The sequence below is a fragment of the Heliangelus exortis genome, chromosome 9 (genome assembly GCF_036169615.1).
Source record: "Heliangelus exortis chromosome 9, bHelExo1.hap1, whole genome shotgun sequence".
Taxonomy (NCBI): domain Eukaryota; kingdom Metazoa; phylum Chordata; class Aves; order Apodiformes; family Trochilidae; genus Heliangelus; species Heliangelus exortis.
Window position 1 is genome coordinate 20,575,996 of NC_092430.1, and position 18,586 is coordinate 20,594,581.

The 18,586-nt window shown below is 39.9% G+C and overlaps 1 protein-coding gene across 1 annotated transcript in view; it reads right to left on the reverse strand.

Moving 5' to 3' along the window:
* NAALADL2 (N-acetylated alpha-linked acidic dipeptidase like 2) overlaps positions 1-18,586 on the reverse strand; it is a 363,639-nt gene that overhangs the window by 329,658 nt on the left and 15,395 nt on the right. Inside the window, exons 2-3 of the mRNA XM_071752638.1 lie at positions 7,133-7,195; positions 5,256-5,369 (exon numbers count right to left, since the gene is read on the reverse strand). The gene's annotated coding sequence lies outside the window, so the exon portion shown is untranslated. The remainder of the gene's footprint in view (positions 1-5,255; positions 5,370-7,132; positions 7,196-18,586) is intronic.

Sequence of the window (18,586 nt, forward strand, 5' to 3'; positions counted from 1 at the left end):
CACGTGCATTTGTCAAGCCTCAGGTGATTCTAAGGAATAGCAAAAGCCTTAAAAAAGCCTAAAAAACACTCACTTGAAAAAAAGAAAGCTAGAAGGCTTCTGGCATTTGAAGAAACTACTATTTCTATAAAAGCTATAAAACAAGGCTCTCACACTTATTACAAATATATTTTTACAACACAGCAGAACCACCAAACTAAAATACCAAGACCCACATCCCCCATTTTCTGTTTTGTTTGTGCAAACCACTTTAGTTGTAACCCCACTATTTGCTGTATTTCTCCTCGTTGTATCTTAACACTTACCTACTATGTAGATTTTTTTCTGCATTAAGAGGAAGGGAACTAATGGTGGATAAATGAAGACATGAGCACAGAAGTAGAAAAGATAAACTAAGAAGACTGATTAAGTTTAGGAGAGCTGTGAAAAGTACAAAAATGATGTAATAAAATTGTCTTTCAGGTGAGGTAAATTGAGATCATGTAACTGTATGTCTGAAACCCAATTATTTTCTAACAGAGCTGTTGACTAAAACAGTGATAATGGTATCCAGGAGAAAGGACCCTAATTATCTGAGAAAGTCTTACTTTATAAAAGCAACTGCTAGCATAAAGCCAGTAATAAATGTTGCTCATTGAAATCACAGAAAATCCATAATGTCTGCAGTTACAAAACCAGACTCCCACAGTCCCTGTGTTTTAAGAAAACAGCAGGCACAGCTGATTTTGATAGAAGGCACAGATGGACTTGGAAGAGCAGAGGTGAAAACAACAGGAATATTTAACCTTGGAAGATAAGCTTCCCAACTAGCTGGGCCTGCCTACCTCCAAGTACATCAACCCTGTCTCTAAAAAATGCACTGAAACCTCAGGTTTTTAAGTTCAATTTTCTGCAAGCCTTACATATTGGATATCCTCTTCATTGAGCCTCAGGTTTTTTAATTACAGTATTATTATTTGCTGTGCAAGTAATTTGTCAGTGGGGGTGGGATGGGGAAGAGAGGGGAAGTTGGGGTGATAGGTTTTCGAATAAAAAATTGGGTCATCATTTCTTGGTTGTCTTTAGCGTTTCTGAAAATAAAACCATTGCAAAATAGTCCTCAGTGGAGATGAGCTCTTTTCCATAATGCATTGAGATGCCTTAAAGCAACAGAAGTTTTCACATTGGGACTGCAAAATATTTTGCTCTTGGCAGTACTGTATCTATGCACATGACCTGAATCTCCAGATAGATTCATTTTGTTGCTGAAATCCATCAGAGCTTTGTCACTGACATCACCAGGATGAGGGTGGTTCATTCATGCAGGTATAGCCACATTCTTTCTAACAAAAAAACCCAAAACACCCAAACCAACAATCCCAAAACAAATCCCAGGAACTGACAATAGCTTAGAGAATTCCTTGTGTGACATAAACTCATCACTGTTATTGCTGATCACTTACAAATGACCTTCCTGACAACCCAGCATTTAGGCCTGATCCTGCTTCCATTAAAATAAATTTCAAAACTCTCCCAGGATGCTTATCTCCTTCATAGTTCCTAAGGTATACAAAACACTCACTTCTGAACTCCCATGTGCTATATTTAGACCAGCACAGTCTTAGAGAATTAAGTATACTTAATGCCATGAAGGTGCTAAATATTGCATCTCTAGCTTGAACTACAGAAAGGTCAGAAGTATCTATATAAGCTTCCACGTTTCCTTTACTTTTTCAATATTCAAGTGAGAAATACTGTTTATATACCTTGGCTGCTCTGAAAATTTCTTTTGCAGACTACTCTAGACATTTGCCAATTAATAAAGAGCCTTTACACTACTGTGCTTGAAACCAAAGGCTGGGAGAGTCATTAGCTCTGATTCACAGGTATGGAACCTCTCGTGCCCTTCTATGTGCTAAGGAATGTAACCTTCTACAAGGCCATGGAAGCACTGACCTGAGAAACATAGCCAAGGCTGGCCTTAAATTCAATTTCCTTTAAATTAGACTTTTGACTTTTTGTTTCACATTCCCAATGCCTTTACCACAGCAAACTAGACCTCAAGGTCTAGTTTATTCTTCAAGAAAAGGGGCTTATTTTGGGATATGACAGGCAAGAGCCTTTCCATCAACTTAGTTTCACCAGTGTTGCTGAGAATATTAGTAAAGAAAGGGCAAATGCTCAAAATAATTGAAATTATAAGTACAAACTGAAACACAGCAGAAACACAATTCTGATGCACTGGGAAGAACTTTTCAGGTGAGATACACTGCATAGCACAATTAGAAATACATCCTACACAGGAGAAATAGAAAGAGAAAAATAATATCCTTGTGGGTTTCAGAATTCCCGCTATGAGCAGGAGAACTTGTCAGATCAAAGGGGCCTGCACACAGAATCTTTCCTGATCAAACTTAGGGAATAATATTTTTCATCTTCCTCCATCAGAAGGAAGCACATGGACAGCTTCCCTCTCTTCCCAGTCAACATAATCCTCTATTACAAACTCATGCTTAGATTATTTGTCTTAAAAAAAAAAAAAAAAAAAAAAAGATATATTTCCAAGAAAGCCCCCAATCAAGACCAATCTGTCTGACTGTCTGAATTAGACAAACCCAGCTCTCCATCCACCGCTGGGACAAAATCTGCTTAAAATTCTCATTCTTCAATTTTACCATATGCTGCTATTGCTATATTAGCTTACACTAGCTGCAAAAATCATCATCATCTGTAACAGAGATTCTTCTCATGTTAGAATAAATTTTCCAATAGTCTTCAGTCCTTAAAGAGGACAAATATTTTAAATGCAGTTTTCTTAAAGGCAGTTTACACAGCATTCCATTTCAATGTTTAAGAAATCCTTTCACTTCCAGTTTTCTCCAAGTAAAAAACAGTAGAAGTATCACTTCTAGTTCTATAAAATAAATATGCTAATCTGGAAAACATATACTTTGTTTTAGAGATTTTTTTTTTATATATATAGTTCTATAGTATTTCCATAGTCAGTCATACACTACTGCAGCCAAAGATTAATTCATCCCTCTAAGGAATTAATATGCAATACTGAAGGATTCTGTTATGATCTTCTAATTACTTTATGGCACCCTATAGAGAGAATCAACTTTAAACAGCAACGCATTTCTGTTGATGAAAACATTGCTTTATTTATGTGTCAATTTAGTTCAGCATACCAGGCTGTCACAAGCTACCTCCTGCATGCAACTCAAGTTTTTTCAATGTTAAAAATCTTGATTATGTCTCTATACTCAATTCAAGAACATTGAGCCAAACTCTTCCCCAAAGCAGTAGAAAATAAGAAAATACTCCTAACAACAGATGGCAGGGGTCAGAAGGCTCTATTTGCTGCCTTTGTATTAAGGCATCATGTGAAATCTTGGCTCAACCAAAGACCCCCAGAATCAGTGACAAGTTTCTTGAGCTACAGAGTAGTCATAGGAGTGTTCAGCCACCATTAATTACAGCTATAATTTTCAAAGGAGCCCAAGGATATGCTTATCAAATTCAGCCAATGCTATTAACCCCACAGCAATTCGTTGATTTTCTTACAGTAAATCAAATCTGTATGCAGGCATATATACTCAGGAACCAATTCAGGATGGAATTTCAAACAATTTTTCTCTAGTAAATGCAAGAAAAAACACCCCTACAATTATCATTATTTGTTTCTTAAACAAATAATACAATTTCATGGGGCAAAAATTAAAATTCATTGGGTCTTGCTAATGCTTTCAAGCACCGAAAATATTCCCAAAATGTTCTTGCTAAAATAATGACTTGAGGAAATGCAAAGACACTGCCTCTTTCTGTGCAGAGATGATCTTACTACTTGCCTTGTGAGCCAGTGCTTTGAATAGACTCCTTTGGAACCCAGGGGTCAGCACATGAGCCTCCTCCCCTGCCCTTGCTCTGCTGATTAAGCAGCAATTAAACTATTTCAACATTAGGCTACTTCATTATATTCTCCTGTACAGTTTGGAGGATTTTTTGATGATTAATCTCTCTGATCAGCATTAACATGATACAGCTAGAGGCAACAGCAAGAGAAGGATCAGTTAAGCAAATAATTAGCAATTTCCATTGCCCTGTACAACCCCCTAAAATGAAGTGATTCAGGCTTGACCACCGTGCCACAACAAAAACGAGTAAAATGCATTTTACCTCATTATTTCTGTTTGAATAACAAATTACCTACACCCAACTCATCCACCCATAGCACTGTCTTATGGGCACGTCCTCTTCACATGTCCTTTCTGCCATTAGTTCTACTACACTAGATCAATGCTGTTTATAAAGCAACTACACAAAACAGCTCAGAGGAAACCAGTTGGATAATGATGCTTTGTAACAGCTGCAGCAACAACAGAGCAGAGCCTCAGATACATCCAAATGAAGAACAATTCCTTTATTCCACAAGTGATCTCCCTGAAGTCAGCTCAGTAACACAGACACTCAAGGAGTATCAAGGTGCAGAAGAGGAGGGTGGGATGGGACACAATGCAACATCAACTACCACGATCAGTTACACTGACATTTTAGTAGTTTTAACATTTTTATTTATAGTTTAAGAACATAAACTGATTTTAAAAGATACAGCTCTCTATTCACTTTCCTACTGCCTTGCTCCTGGCTGAAAGTAAGTCTGCTGGAAGCCTCAAGTAGCAATACAGAACTGTCTCTGGCTCACTGAGGGTTCTCACTGAAGCAGATGCTTTATATACCCCTTCAGCTTTTCCTGGGCTTATTCCCTACTTGCCAGTCCCTTAGAAAACGAAGTAAGCAGTAGAGGTGTTCACATTTTTTCTCTCTCTCTCTTTTTTTTTTTTTTTTTTTTTTTTTTTTAGAGATCTTGGACAACCTTCCAACTCATGGAAATTTTGTTAACCAGCATGTTTCATTCGTTGCTTGTAGGGTCACCCAGGAGCTGAGAGAAATCTTAAAATTCAGACCAATATACAGTAGCAATTCTCCTATCTACACTCAGCTGGCACACAGGTTCACATATGCATCAGTGTGTGCCCAGCTCTACTGAAGCTGGGACAAACCAACACCAGTATTATTATGAAACATGAGTATATTTATATACAGAGAACTGGTGATCAATGTCTAAAGTTGTGCAAATCATACCAAGCCATCTACATTGCCTTGGTTTGTAAGCATTACAGAAGCACTGTAGATTTCCCTTTGCAGCAGGGCTTTGTTCACAAGTGCATGCCTCATTTAGATTTGTAATGCTACACACTTCCATTTAGATTTACCTCAAAAAAATTTCCTGTGTTGTTCAAGTCAAATGGGAGGGTGAAGTCTGAGGGATGTGTAGAGCTGAGAGTGCTGAGTTCTACTCCATTTTCAGAAGTCTTCCTTCCTTCCTTCTCTCTGTTTACAGTAACAATAAAAATTAATTACACTAATATAACAGCCTTGAACAGTCTGGTTTATTCATTGAAATTATGCCATCAGTTTTTGCACTCCCAGAACTCGTTTTTGAACTTTACTAGGTTCACAAATTTTCTTCTAATACAAATAGAATAAAATCAAGGTTGGGCAACAGTGTTAGGGACTCCCTTAGACAGCTTTTTCCTGAAGCTTGCATACATGTAAACAAACAAAGACTCCAGAGTGGAAATAAAAAGTGCTCTTCACTGGTTTTAGTGAATATTTTTTTTATTTCTAGTTAATGGAACAAAAAAAAATAATTCTAAGCTTTCAGTAAAGTTTAGATATTAATTATAAAATCTGCACTACAAATTCAATACATTCCATCTTAACTAAGCTATATATATATGTATATATGGACTCTAAAAGCTGGTTGTGAATGGAACACATTTAAAATGCTCTAAACAGCTGAAAAATATGAATACAGGAATTTCTTCTGTGTTAGTAACAGAGCTAATCAGGCCAGATTACATACCCAGATAAAAGAGGAATAATTATAAAAAAGAATATCTGTATATAGGATAAGTGACTAATCTTAAACTGTTCTTGCTTTCCCTTAAAGAGTCCAATTCCTTCCTGGATTTCCTAGGAATTTCCACAGTACAAAAATGGCAGTAATGTGATCATCTTCAATTCTTCTGTTTTTAAAAATTTGTAATTAGCAACAGTGATAAAATGCAGAAACTTTAAAACATGTTATGACCAAAATACCATGGACTGAAATAGAGATTCTGTCCTGTCTGCCAGATGGCAAAATGTGCATGAACTGTTGTTGAAGAATTCCTTCAGAAATACTCACAAAACCCAACCTTTCTATACAGTGCAAATTTTCACTTTTGAGGCTAGTGGGAAGTCCTAAACTCTCGTCTTATTACTATTTGCAATCAACCCTTCTTAGGTATCACAGATACTGCATACAGGACAAAAATTACTCTTAAACATGCCTCTAGCCCTGCCATTAAAAGCCTTCAACTTCTACTTAAAGGATCACAAGCATTTCTACACATGCTAATAATTTTTTTTTCATAGCAGTTTTTGTACAACACACTATGTATTTCTGATTGCTACTGCAAAACTGAAGTTCAAGGAAAAAAATAAATGACATTTTTTATTAGAGGTGATAGTAGTTTAGATGCTTCTCTGTATCTAAGCTATCTCAACTATTTCTTTAAATTAAATTCCAGACATCCATTCTTCTGCTAACACTTGTGCATTAAAAGCAGTATCACAAATATTGCTCATTAGGTTCACTTACCCAGCCAGCAAATACACAAGAAAAAAACTGTTCTGCATGTTTACAAGAAGTGATATGCACCATAATAACCTTATAATATACATTGAAAGAGAGAAAGAAACTTTAAAATATTGAAGAAAAGGCTATCAGCTTAAAAGTACCTATTTTTTAGGGAAAAAAAACCTAACAGTAAATAGCTATATGTATTTTAGGTGTTTATTCCTGTGTGACACATTTGAAAAAGAGCTACCAAAATTCAGAAATACGTATCTAGAAGAAACTAAGTAGTAAACCTGTTATGGTAGTAGCACTCTCAAGTGTGTATTGTATTAGGCACCTGTGATATCCTTTCATAAGGTAATTGGTAAGAATTTCTAGCATTTCATCCTTTATAAGCACTGAAAAGTCAATATTATTTAATTGTTGCACTAATGTTGATAAAAAGTCATAAACCAGGGAGCTTACCCTGAGTCAACAGAAGGAAGCCCAGAAATATCCAAAGTTATTTCCAATGTCCAGACAAGAGATCTGAAAAAGAGAGTAACAAAGGGCTTGTGACAAAGCTGACACAGAGTACTCTGAAAGGAGGAAAATCAATTGTGACATTTTTCATTTATTTGTAAATGCCTCTTTGGCAGTATGCTCACTCAAAACGACAGTTGACTCTTACAGAATAGGGGAGGTGATGGTAAAAGAGAGAAATCCTGACAGCTGCTTTAATGAGATTCTGCATTAGGACCATTCTACCACTTTCCCTCAACTGTGGAGCATGCCCTTCACTTTCAGTCTTATACCCTCCAACTTGGAAAGCATTAACCCTATGAAAAACTCTACTCAGCCACCTCTAATCAGCATCACAGCTCTTCTCTCTGCCTTCTTCACTATCTCACTGACATTCATGTATGGAATCTGCTCACAATTTTAAATACTTGTAAGAAGCACAGAGAAAAATTCAACTTCAGCTTGATATTAGGATTCTAATCAAAGTCCAGTTGCAATGTGTGGGGCAAGGGAAAGAAGACACAGAGAGCATCCCTCCCAGCTTCAGGAATTATGCTGCTGTTGTCTTAACTAAAGGAACCTCTGATGCCCTCATTTTCTTTCTTGTGAAAATAAAAAGGGAAATTTGCAATGTACCAGGAAACTTGCCATGTAAATATTGAGAGAATAATCATCCTGGGAACAGCAGCAAACAGGAAATTTTAACAACATGCAGCATGATACCAAATATTTCAAGAAGAGGCTGCTGGTTTGAGGATCTAATGCTTTGAGTGCTCTCACTCTGACAAACCTCCAAGCTGAACTATTTCATTCTCAGTTTTCCAACAATAACACTTTTGCTGTTCAAATTTGTTTTCTAGTACTGTCTCACACATCTTTCAATGGAATTAGATAACGGTACTGAATACATCATGGTAGCCTCAGGCTGCACTGAAGTAAGTGTTTTATCCTCTTTTAACATCAGTAAAACATTTATTATTACAACAGTAAGGTTTTTTGTGAAAGAAAAAAGCTGACAAACACACACCTCCCACATTGGCATTGCTAAGAGCATCTTGACTCTTTGCTCTTTTGCATGAGATAAACAAGTTTGTGGCGAAAAAAAAAAATGCAGTCATACTGCTCAGTATTTCAGAAGCAACTCCCTATCACCTCTGTATGAAACCTGGCTAAATCATGTTTGGGCAGTTTGAAATGAATTAATCTTTACCACAATCTGTCAGATGACCTGTCTGCATAAACTGTGGAAAAAAAAAAACCAAAAAACGAGATAAGTCATCTTCATGAGTGACCAAGCAGTGTGCATGACAACCTTCAGAAAGCTTGGGCAGTAATCCCTGGCTCAAGCAAAACTTCTGTTTCCCATTTGATTCATTTGCTCCAAAAAGCCCACAACTTCTTAAAGTATCGCAGAGCCTTCTAAAAGAAACATTTTTGGCACCCTCAGTTTGAGGATGCAGACTAAATATGCAACAAAGCCTTTTGCTATATCCTTCCTGCTATGTAAAATCTTCTAAACAGCCTCAGTTGATAGAAACAAAGACTCACTTTCAGTACTTGCTCACATATTCTCTTCCTGAAGATTCCCTCTACACTGAGACATTTTAAAATCAGTTTAACAAAACCACACACACCATTCAATAACCTACTGAGTATATCAATCTGAGTTAACAAAAACAGAGTACACTTCAAAACTAATTCTCTGGCAGTTTCTTCCCCTAAACTGAACACTGCTTCATATTTCATTCTTAGACGTACACAGTTATTCCCAGCAACCTTTTACATTTGGACAGAAAGCAGAAAAAGGCCAGATTCTGACCTCTGCTGCAGTATGGGAGTACCAGTGAAAAATAACAAAGTCCACATGCATTTAGTCTAGAAAGGAAAACAATTACTATTTAGCTCCAAGGAAGGCTGTTTTTATAAATCAGACAGGTGATCTGGAGGCACAGCAGAGCAATAATGACTAACATCACATAGGAGAGTGAGTATAAATTTTAATGATACCACTCATAAAAGCCACATTTTAAAGGTTACAAAACAGAAACAAGCTTACAAAGAAAACACATAAATCACTCAAAGTGTCAGGTTCCTACTCCTTAGCTATTTTAAGAATTAACAGCCTGTCCATCACTAAATAAACTACAATATGCTGTACTTACTTATGTAGTAATGAAAAGAAATGTACTCTAGAGTTCAGCCAGCAGAAACAGATGAGACTCTTCTTGACAACACTATCCATAATCATTTATACCTTCACCGATTTTTCAATAAAATTAATCAAAAACACTTGGCCAAATTTACTTATGTCTAGACAAGATCAAAACAGTACATAATTAGCACTACCTAGGCCAGGCAAGTTACATGGGCTTCTTATCCATACATATTAATACAACTTAACTATCTCCTCAGACACAGTTCATTGTAGTCTCTTAAATACCTTCAATGGGGCATTCACATTAACAGACCAGATCACTTCTATGTCCAAAGCCATTTAAGCATCAAGGAACAACGAAGACCATTAAAACACTGGACTGCTCACTCCTTTTCTTGGCTTTTCAACCTTAACTTCAAAATTTTCTTGCCTTGCATATGAAATTAAAGTTAACAGAATGAACTGATGTACCACTTATTTAGGAATTCAGGCTTCTAAGCAAAACACAACACATGAACACTACCTCCTGATTATCTCCACTACAAATTGACCTGAGCTATTACTACTATCAGTACTGGACACATTAAGTATATCACAGTGCATATCCCTCTCTTACTAGAATCTGATACATCAAGCACTCAGTGCAGGACCAATACACAAACAAGTAAGAGCCTTTCAATCCAGAAACTCCTCATTAACCATCCTACTGTCCCTCCCAACCCCAAATTTTACCACCATAGTACCTTGGTCAAGTTTAGTCTGAGCTCTACTCCTTCCTGAAATAACAGAGGGTAAATGAGGAGATGCACAGGCCTCTCTTGCTGCTCTAAATGTGCAAACCTCTCGTCTTCAAGAGCAGGGAAACATCCACTGCACAATCCTTACCTGGCCCACAATGAGACTACTGCAACCCAAACTCCACTGCTTTTATGGGAGAAGTAGGGTCCAACACTGATGGAGTGCACCAGTTATACCAATCACACAGCCTGAAGCACACACCACTTCTTCTTGTAGTAGCAAGGAAGCATTTTGAAAATACAAACCTTTTTTTCTCACATCATGAGGATGAAACAGAGACAGGGCACTACATTCTTATTGTGCTTACTTTACATTGGTCTGCAACTGCATTTATCCCTGTCCTATACATAATCTATTATTATGGGACTTGTCAAATGACTGGTTGTTAAAATGGTGACTTAGGGCTAATAAGCCACTATTAACATCCATTTTCAAAAGACTTGCCATTCAAATCCACAAACCATCTTTTGAGCTATTCTAGAGAAATCACAGGTTTTTCTCCTTTATTTCACTCCAAGTAACCTCCACAACACAGCCATGCTCTGGGCTCCCTTCTGGATGCAGCACACCGAGGGTCAGGCTTATACCATGATGCTCTCATTTCATTAAGGCTCAGAAATTAAGCCTGTAGTTCTTGGTTTTGAGAGCTAAATCAGCTTTACTATTACTTTTCTTCTTAATATCCATCAATGTTTGAGGTGTTTAATGGATAACTCAAAATTGAATTATTTTTTCATAAGTAGACAAACATTAAGATACATGAACAAGGTCATTTCATTTTCCTACAAAGTCCAGTGAGACTGTCAGATAAGGCCTCACCAAAAATCATCCTGTGTCAATGGGAATATTTCTACTTGCTGGAATTAATGTTGAATGTAGATTTGGGACCGAGGCTCCATCCATATGGGAGTGCAGCATATCGACCACACAACTACACAGCTCTCACTGGCAACACTAATTGGATTTAAAAAAACCAACCTTGTACTTGAATTTTCTGCATCCAATTACAAGTTAAAGGCAACTCAAAACTGTCACAGCCAAAGAAAGCTCAGTATTTAAGTTAACAATGGCAATAAACACCTAAATATTTTCAATAAGATGTATTCCTTATGCCATGTCTTTAATTCTAGAGTATTTTCTGTCACTCAGCAGTTCACTGAAACTTACTCCAAAGATATTCTTTTTCAATTTTCTTTAGGAAATTATTTAAGAAGAAAAACCTGGAACAGTATCTCAGCATTCATATAGCAGTGAACTTCAGATACAGTAATTGCATTGCTATGAGCTATGACGACTTTCCCATGGGGGAGAAATGACCTGGTAATTCAAGAATGACAAAGTCAAAAGTAAGGTAAGCTGGGGGAGGGAAGGATTTCCCCCTAGGATGAGATTAATATAAATTCTCACGGCAGTGTATATCTCTCTTAAGCCTCAGGTGGTTTTAAGTTAATGAGATTAGTTCCAGCAGGCAGTGAAATCCCAGGATATAGGATTTATATTTCAGCAGTTTTCACTTCAGCCAGCAAGCACAGCGAAGTCAATCTTGGTGTCATTTTGTTAGTGTCCTGGTTTGGGTCTCATTCTCAGACTCAAGCCTGGCTGAAGCACCTCATAACTTTGACTTGAAAGCTTAAGCATCATGTAAAGAGTGTGGTTAAATGTTTGAAAGGTAGGAGAAAAGCAGCGGTCTTAATCTGTAGGAAAGGATTTTTATTTAACAGTTCAGGTGTAGTTTTATGCAACAGAATTTGATCTTGTACTTTTTTTTTTCATGCCAAGGTCACACACTTTTATCCTGAACCCACCCAAAAAACCCAATATGCATTGCTGGAAGAAACTTTAAAATCTAGTCCCCAAAAAGATGGATATTAAAAGCTTAGGAAGACTGGCTAGTTCAGTATCTTCTCAATGCTGAATGACCACCACCCAGCTTAGTAACTTACTTACCAAAGTTAAGTTCCCCTCCAGTGACATTCCTGCTTGGAATTTCACTCTAGTCCCTAATTCTGTTCATGCAACAAAACCTTGACTTTAACTTACAAGCCTGGCTTAAGTAAATCACACCCACCCAGACATAGCTATAAAACTTTGTTGGTTTTCTTGTTTGTGGGGGTTTGTTTTGGTTTTGGTTTTTTTGTTTGGGTTGTAGTTTTCAGTTCTTATTAACTAAACTGTGCTCTCATTCTGTGCCAGTACACCACCCCATTACCTATATTCTTCATCCTCTACAGGGATGTTCTTCCTACTTCAGTTTTTGGCACATCATTAACTGTGTGTCTTCAGTTTCATATGAGAAGTTCAATTACCTCTTTGCCAAAGGAAAGGGTGTGTTCTATCACAGCTCAGGGTGAAGAGTGTCAAAAGCTAAGTAAAGGCCAACTTTTCAAAAGATATGAGCTCTATTTCCTTTTTCTCTGGAAGCACTGAGCTGGAATCTCACCTGGTACAAGTGTGGAAAATGTAACTGAAGAGAGGCAACATCAGGAAAGGAGCTTGAGGACAAAGAGGTCAACACCTGACCACAACCTGGTTTCTGGCACAATTCAAAACTTCATAACCATTGGAATCTGATATGCTGAATAAACACCTGAGCATTCAGTATCCCTCCCTACTTGGCCTGGCTACAACCTGGAAAACCACAGCTCTGCATTGGTGTAGGATCACATGCAGGAGATATTAAAATGCATTCTCCTGTCAGGGTAGCTAAATGTTTACTTATCTGCAAAGTAAATACACATTTGCTCTCAAGTTAAACCCAATGAGTATTTCCAGATGTGCAAAGAGCAAAGCATGCCGTTTTCAATTAAATATAACATGCAAATATGATTTCCAACAATATGAAAATTAACTACCAGGGTAATTGTTCTGGAAGTACTGCAATTATAAGTGTCACCAGAATACATTATGTTTTCTGTTGGCAAAAGAATTATTTTGTAATGGATCAGGGAACTCCTTTTACAGACTTCAAAAATCAGCACACAGACTTCAAAAAGGAAATGTGCTTTAAATCTCTCCCATCTTTACACTGTTGGCCTATGAAGCTAACAGGCCTACCAGAAAAACAGCTATAAAAGTATAATCACAAGGTTAGTAACCTTGAAACAATGTTTCCAAGAGAAAACGAAACAAAAAGGAAGCAAATACTTACATTCACTTTAAGGCCAAATGTGTCCATTAAAATGTGTAATTTTGATATCTTACATAACTTCCAGTCAAGGAACCTCGTACAGAAATACAAACCACAGTCAAGGCTTTCAAAGAAGTGTTCATAAACAGATGTACAATGTTCCAGAAGATTTTTCCAGGAAAAAAGTGCAGCTTTGTGAGTCTACAACCCAGTGCCTTGAAGTCCTTTTTAATTGTCTTAGTACTTTTTCCATTAATGTCATCACTGCCAGCCTGGACTACCAACACTGGATAATAATCAGAGGGCTGAATTAGCTGGGAGAGTCACCTTCTAACATCCCTCACCCGGGCCCCAGGAAGGCAGCAGACCTCCCTGTGGGATGGGTCCGGTCGACACATAGGGCCCTCAGTTCCCCTCAGAAGGGAGTCACCAACTACACCTACCCTTCTTTTTTCCTTTGTAGCTGAAATCCATCTGGTAGACGGGGAGCGAACAGGAGACCTTCCAAACAGATCTTCCTCTTCTCTGTCCTCTGCCTGATTCTCTGAGTCCAGGGCCTCATATCTGTTCTCTAAGGGCACCTGGGGAGATGGTGGGGGTTTGGAGGGGATTCTTTTGCCTCTCCGATGAGGGACCTGTTTCCATTCCCTGCCATGCACCTGGTTTGCTCCAACTGCCTGATGGCAGGAGGGGCAGGGCTTCACCGTCTCCTTCTGGACTTCTTTTGGGTGAGAAAGGGTGTGACTCCACCAGTCAATTTCTCTTTCACTGTCCCTAATACTACTTAGTCTCTCTACCTCCTCCTTGCGCTCTGCCACCAGGCACAGCAAGTCATTCACCTGCTGGCATTGCACACAGACCCCACTCACACTGTCCTCTGGTGCTAACACGAGGCTCAGACACTCTACGTAGCCAGAGGCCTGAACAGCTACGTCCCTCTTGCTGTCCCTCTTCAGGGGTTCCGTCTGTGTGGACACACCCTGCGTCTTGACAGCACCAGGTTTAGCTTTTTTGGAGACCATTACTCCTTCAAGAGAGCTGGGAGGTGGCTGTGCCCCTCCTGCTTGCCCTGCCTGCATGAACTGCCTCACCAACGAACTGCCTCACCAACGAACTGCCTCACCAACGAACTGCCTCACCAACGAACTGCCTCACCAACGAACTGCCTCACCAACGAACTGCCTCACCAACGAACTGCCTCACCAACGAACTGCCTCACCAACGAACTGCCTCACCAACGAACTGCCTCACCAACGAACTGCCTCACCAACGAACTGCCTCACCAACGAACTGCCTCACCAACGAACTGCCTCACCAACGAACTGCCTCACCAACGAACTGCCTCACCAACGAACTGCCTCACCAACGAACTGCCTCACCAACGAACTGCCTCACCAACGAACTGCCTCACCAACGAACTGCCTCACCAACGAACTGCCTCACCAACGAACTGCCTCACCAACGAACTGCCTCACCAACGAACTGCCTCACCAACGAACTGCCTCACCAACGAACTGCCTCACCAACGAACTGCCTCACCAACGAACTGCCTCACCAACGAACTGCCTCACCAACGAACTGCCTCACCAACGAACTGCCTCACCAACGAACTGCCTCACCAACGAACTGCCTCACCAACGAACTGCCTCACCAACGAACTGCCTCACCAACGAACTGCCTCACCAACGAACTGCCTCACCAACGAACTGCCTCACCAACGAACTGCCTCACCAACGAACTGCCTCACCAACGAACTGCCTCACCAACGAACTGCCTCACCAACGAACTGCCTCACCAACGAACTGCCTCACCAACGAACTGCCTCACCAACGAACTGCCTCACCAACGAACTGCCTCACCAACGAACTGCCTCACCAACGAACTGCCTCACCTACGAACTGCCTCACCTACGAACTGCCTCACCAACGAACTGCCTCACCAACGAACTGCCTCACCAACTAACTGCCTCACCAACTAACTGCCTCACCTACGAACTGCCTCACCTACGAACTGCCTCACCTACGAACTGCCTCACCTACGAACTGCCTCACCAACGAACTAACTGCCTCACCAACGAACTAACTGCCTCACCAACGAACTAACTGCCTCTCCAACGAACTAACTGCCTCTCCAACGAACTAACTGCCTCTCCAACGGACTAACTGCCTCTCCAACGGACTAACTGCCTCTCCAACGGACTAACTGCCTCACCAACGGACTAACTGCCTCACCGACTAACTGCCTCACCGACTAACTGCCTCACCGACTAACTGCCTCACCGACTAACTGCCTCACCGACTAACTGCCTCACCGACTAACTGCCTCACCAACTAACTGCCTCACCAACTAACTGCCTCACCGACTAACTGCCCCACCGACTAACTGCCCCACCGACTAACTGCCCCACTGACTAACTGCCTCACCAACTGCCGTGCCACATTCCTGTTTGCCTGCTCCTGTTCAACACACTCTGGGTCACTGGCGCTCCTCGCAGCCCTTTATATCCCTCTGGGCAGTGCTAGGTGCCGCCCCCTTATCAGCTGCTGATTGGCCTCACCTGGGACCACCAGCAGAAAGTGGGGCAGCTCTCGCACCCTTTATATCCCTCTCCAGAGTGCTAGGTGCCGCCCCCTTATCAGCTGATTGATTGGCCTCATCTGAGACCACCAGCAGAAGGTGGGGCAGCTCTTCACAGCCCTTTCTAGCCCTCTCGGCAGTGCTGGGTGCTGCCCCCTTATCAGCTGACTGGCCTCACCTGAGACCACCTTAATCTACTTTGACTAGCTTTACAAAAATAAAAACCAAAACAGCCTAAATACTAGCTTTAATCTTAAACTTTATCTAGGAAAAATACACTTTTGCTACATGCAATTTCATTGCTAAGTGAATAATTCCTTTATAGAGCCTATTATTATATTTGGCTGAAGACAGCACAACAGCACTAAGTTTCCTAAAAAACAAAAAGGAGAGCAAAGCTCTGCCTTTTCACAACAGCAAGGAAGAATGGACAGATTTTGAGAAAAGCCTCCTGGGCACCTCCCTTAGCTGGCAATGAACTTCCATTTCATGACTGCAAGTCATAAACTACACATGCCATCTCCTCCATCCACTGAGTACCTCTCATCCGTATAGCTGGTTATACATAAAGCACATGGAAATTGTGCCTTGCCATTTCATTCCAGTGGAAAGGATACAGAAGAAAGCATCTAAACCAACACTGCTGCCATGAACAGGACAAGGAGACAACTAAGCCAGTTCTGTCTGAGGGTATGAAGAAACTCATGCCTAACTATCTACACATAGTTATCTATGTAACTATAATCTCTCTATAGATAGCTATCTATGCTTTGTTTCTTCTCACCTCTATGTTTATCTCTTAATTAATATTAAGATTCCAGATTAATATCTGGAATGTTAAAGTATAATGATAAAACTAGAAATTTAATTTCCACTAAGACTTCTTTATACTCCCATAAAAATGGTGGAAAGTGCGTACATACGAGGACACAGACAAAATATTACACAGAGACACACAGTTTCCTGCATAAACATAAACCAGCCTTAGAAGTACAAATAGGAAAAATACCAGATAATTCAGCAAAGAGATTCCAGCTCTGGCTGGTCTAGGACAAAGCACACCCTGTCACAGCCAGGATATTTGACATGACACTAGAGAAGACTGAATGATGCTAGAGAATGCAACACCAAAGCATCTTTGCTTTGCTTGCATTGCAAATATCCTAAAGGAAGACTTCTTAGAGGAAGAAAAACAAGAACACAAGAAAACATCAGATTCAAAGTCTCATAGTCCCTGAAATTTTTGCTCCTAGGTCCAGAGGTCTGCCAGCCACAGCTGCCTGGAGATGTCAGGAAACATTCAGCTTCCTTCTGCTGCAGGAATGCAGCACATTGACCAAATGCATTAGATAGAACTTTGTTTTGGGAGAGTGCTGCTGGCATAAGCTTGATGTATATGCTAGATGACAGGCTACAAAGTTTAAGCAAGTGTGGGAAGCTAAAGTTTTGTGATAGAAAAAAAAAAAAAAAAAAAAAAAAAGATAATTAAACGGACAGAAGTTGTCAAAAAAATTTTCATTTTTATGTTTACTGAAATAAGTATTGATTGATACATTTACAGTTTCATTGCAGTAAGCATTCCATTAAGGCTGTTGAACTAACTCAGTATGATGCCTTGCATGTCAGTGAGAAAAATCAAACAGTTCAAGCTGCAATCTTGTCAGATCTCAGAAGCCAGACAAGCCATGAATGATCCGATAGGGAAGCTACACAGAAAAGTGGGAACCATCACTGGGAATTCAGCTCACGTTCCTCTTGAGCAAACACCCAGCAGACCTGGTTCTAGAGGCCAAGACATCAACCCAGGCTTCTGAGTGCTAGGACCATTAATGATTCCAGTAACATCTTTTTCAAGTTAATACTCTGTTTCTTGCCTAGCACTCCAGCAATGCTTCCAGCCACCTCAACACAGAATAGCCCTCGCTTACAAAGCTCACACATACAGGAATAAAAATGAATGTTTTTGGAGAGTCCTTGAATGTAGATGATCAAGTGTTATTATTATTTTAATGAAGACCCATACAGTTAGAAAACAGGGCAGCTGGAAATAGGGTACTCCATCAATCTTCTTATCAGAAGTGCCTGTCACTTTCCACTTCAGACACAAGCGCTGCACTCTTCTGCTCAGCAACAACTCAGCAGCTGAAAAACAATTACCCACAGATAAAATTTTTGAACAACCAGACCACAAAAACTCCCTAGAACCACTGTGTACAATCAGCACTTTAGGATGCTGCGTATCCTTCATCAAAAGGACCACAGACCACATTAAAACACCAGCACACTGGAGGCTTGGAACAAGTTTCACAAACAAACGTTTTGCAAATGTTGTCATGTTACAGAGTGAACCTTGCTAATGATAACAGTGCAGACTGCTGGAGGAAAATTAAGTGCTGGAGTAATGATTTTCACACCTCAGATTCCAGTAAAGCCCCCTGGCTATTTCACAGGACTCCACTTGCAGTACATTTCATGTATTAGCTTGCCATAGGTTCACATGCCTCGAGAAACCTCAAAAACAAGCAATCTCCTTTAGCACTATTACGTAAAAATCATCACTTGACCATTAGCAAGAGTCCATTTCAGGAGAAACTCTTCCAAGTTCTTGTTTCTCCTACATTCAGTCCCTCTGTCAACCTCACTCCACTGTGACTTTTCATGTTACATTGACTTTTATTGCTGCCATAAAGGATTGCACAGACATCCCACTTCACTACAATGGGAATAATTTTTGTGTCCAGTTGAAAGCAAACCAACAAGA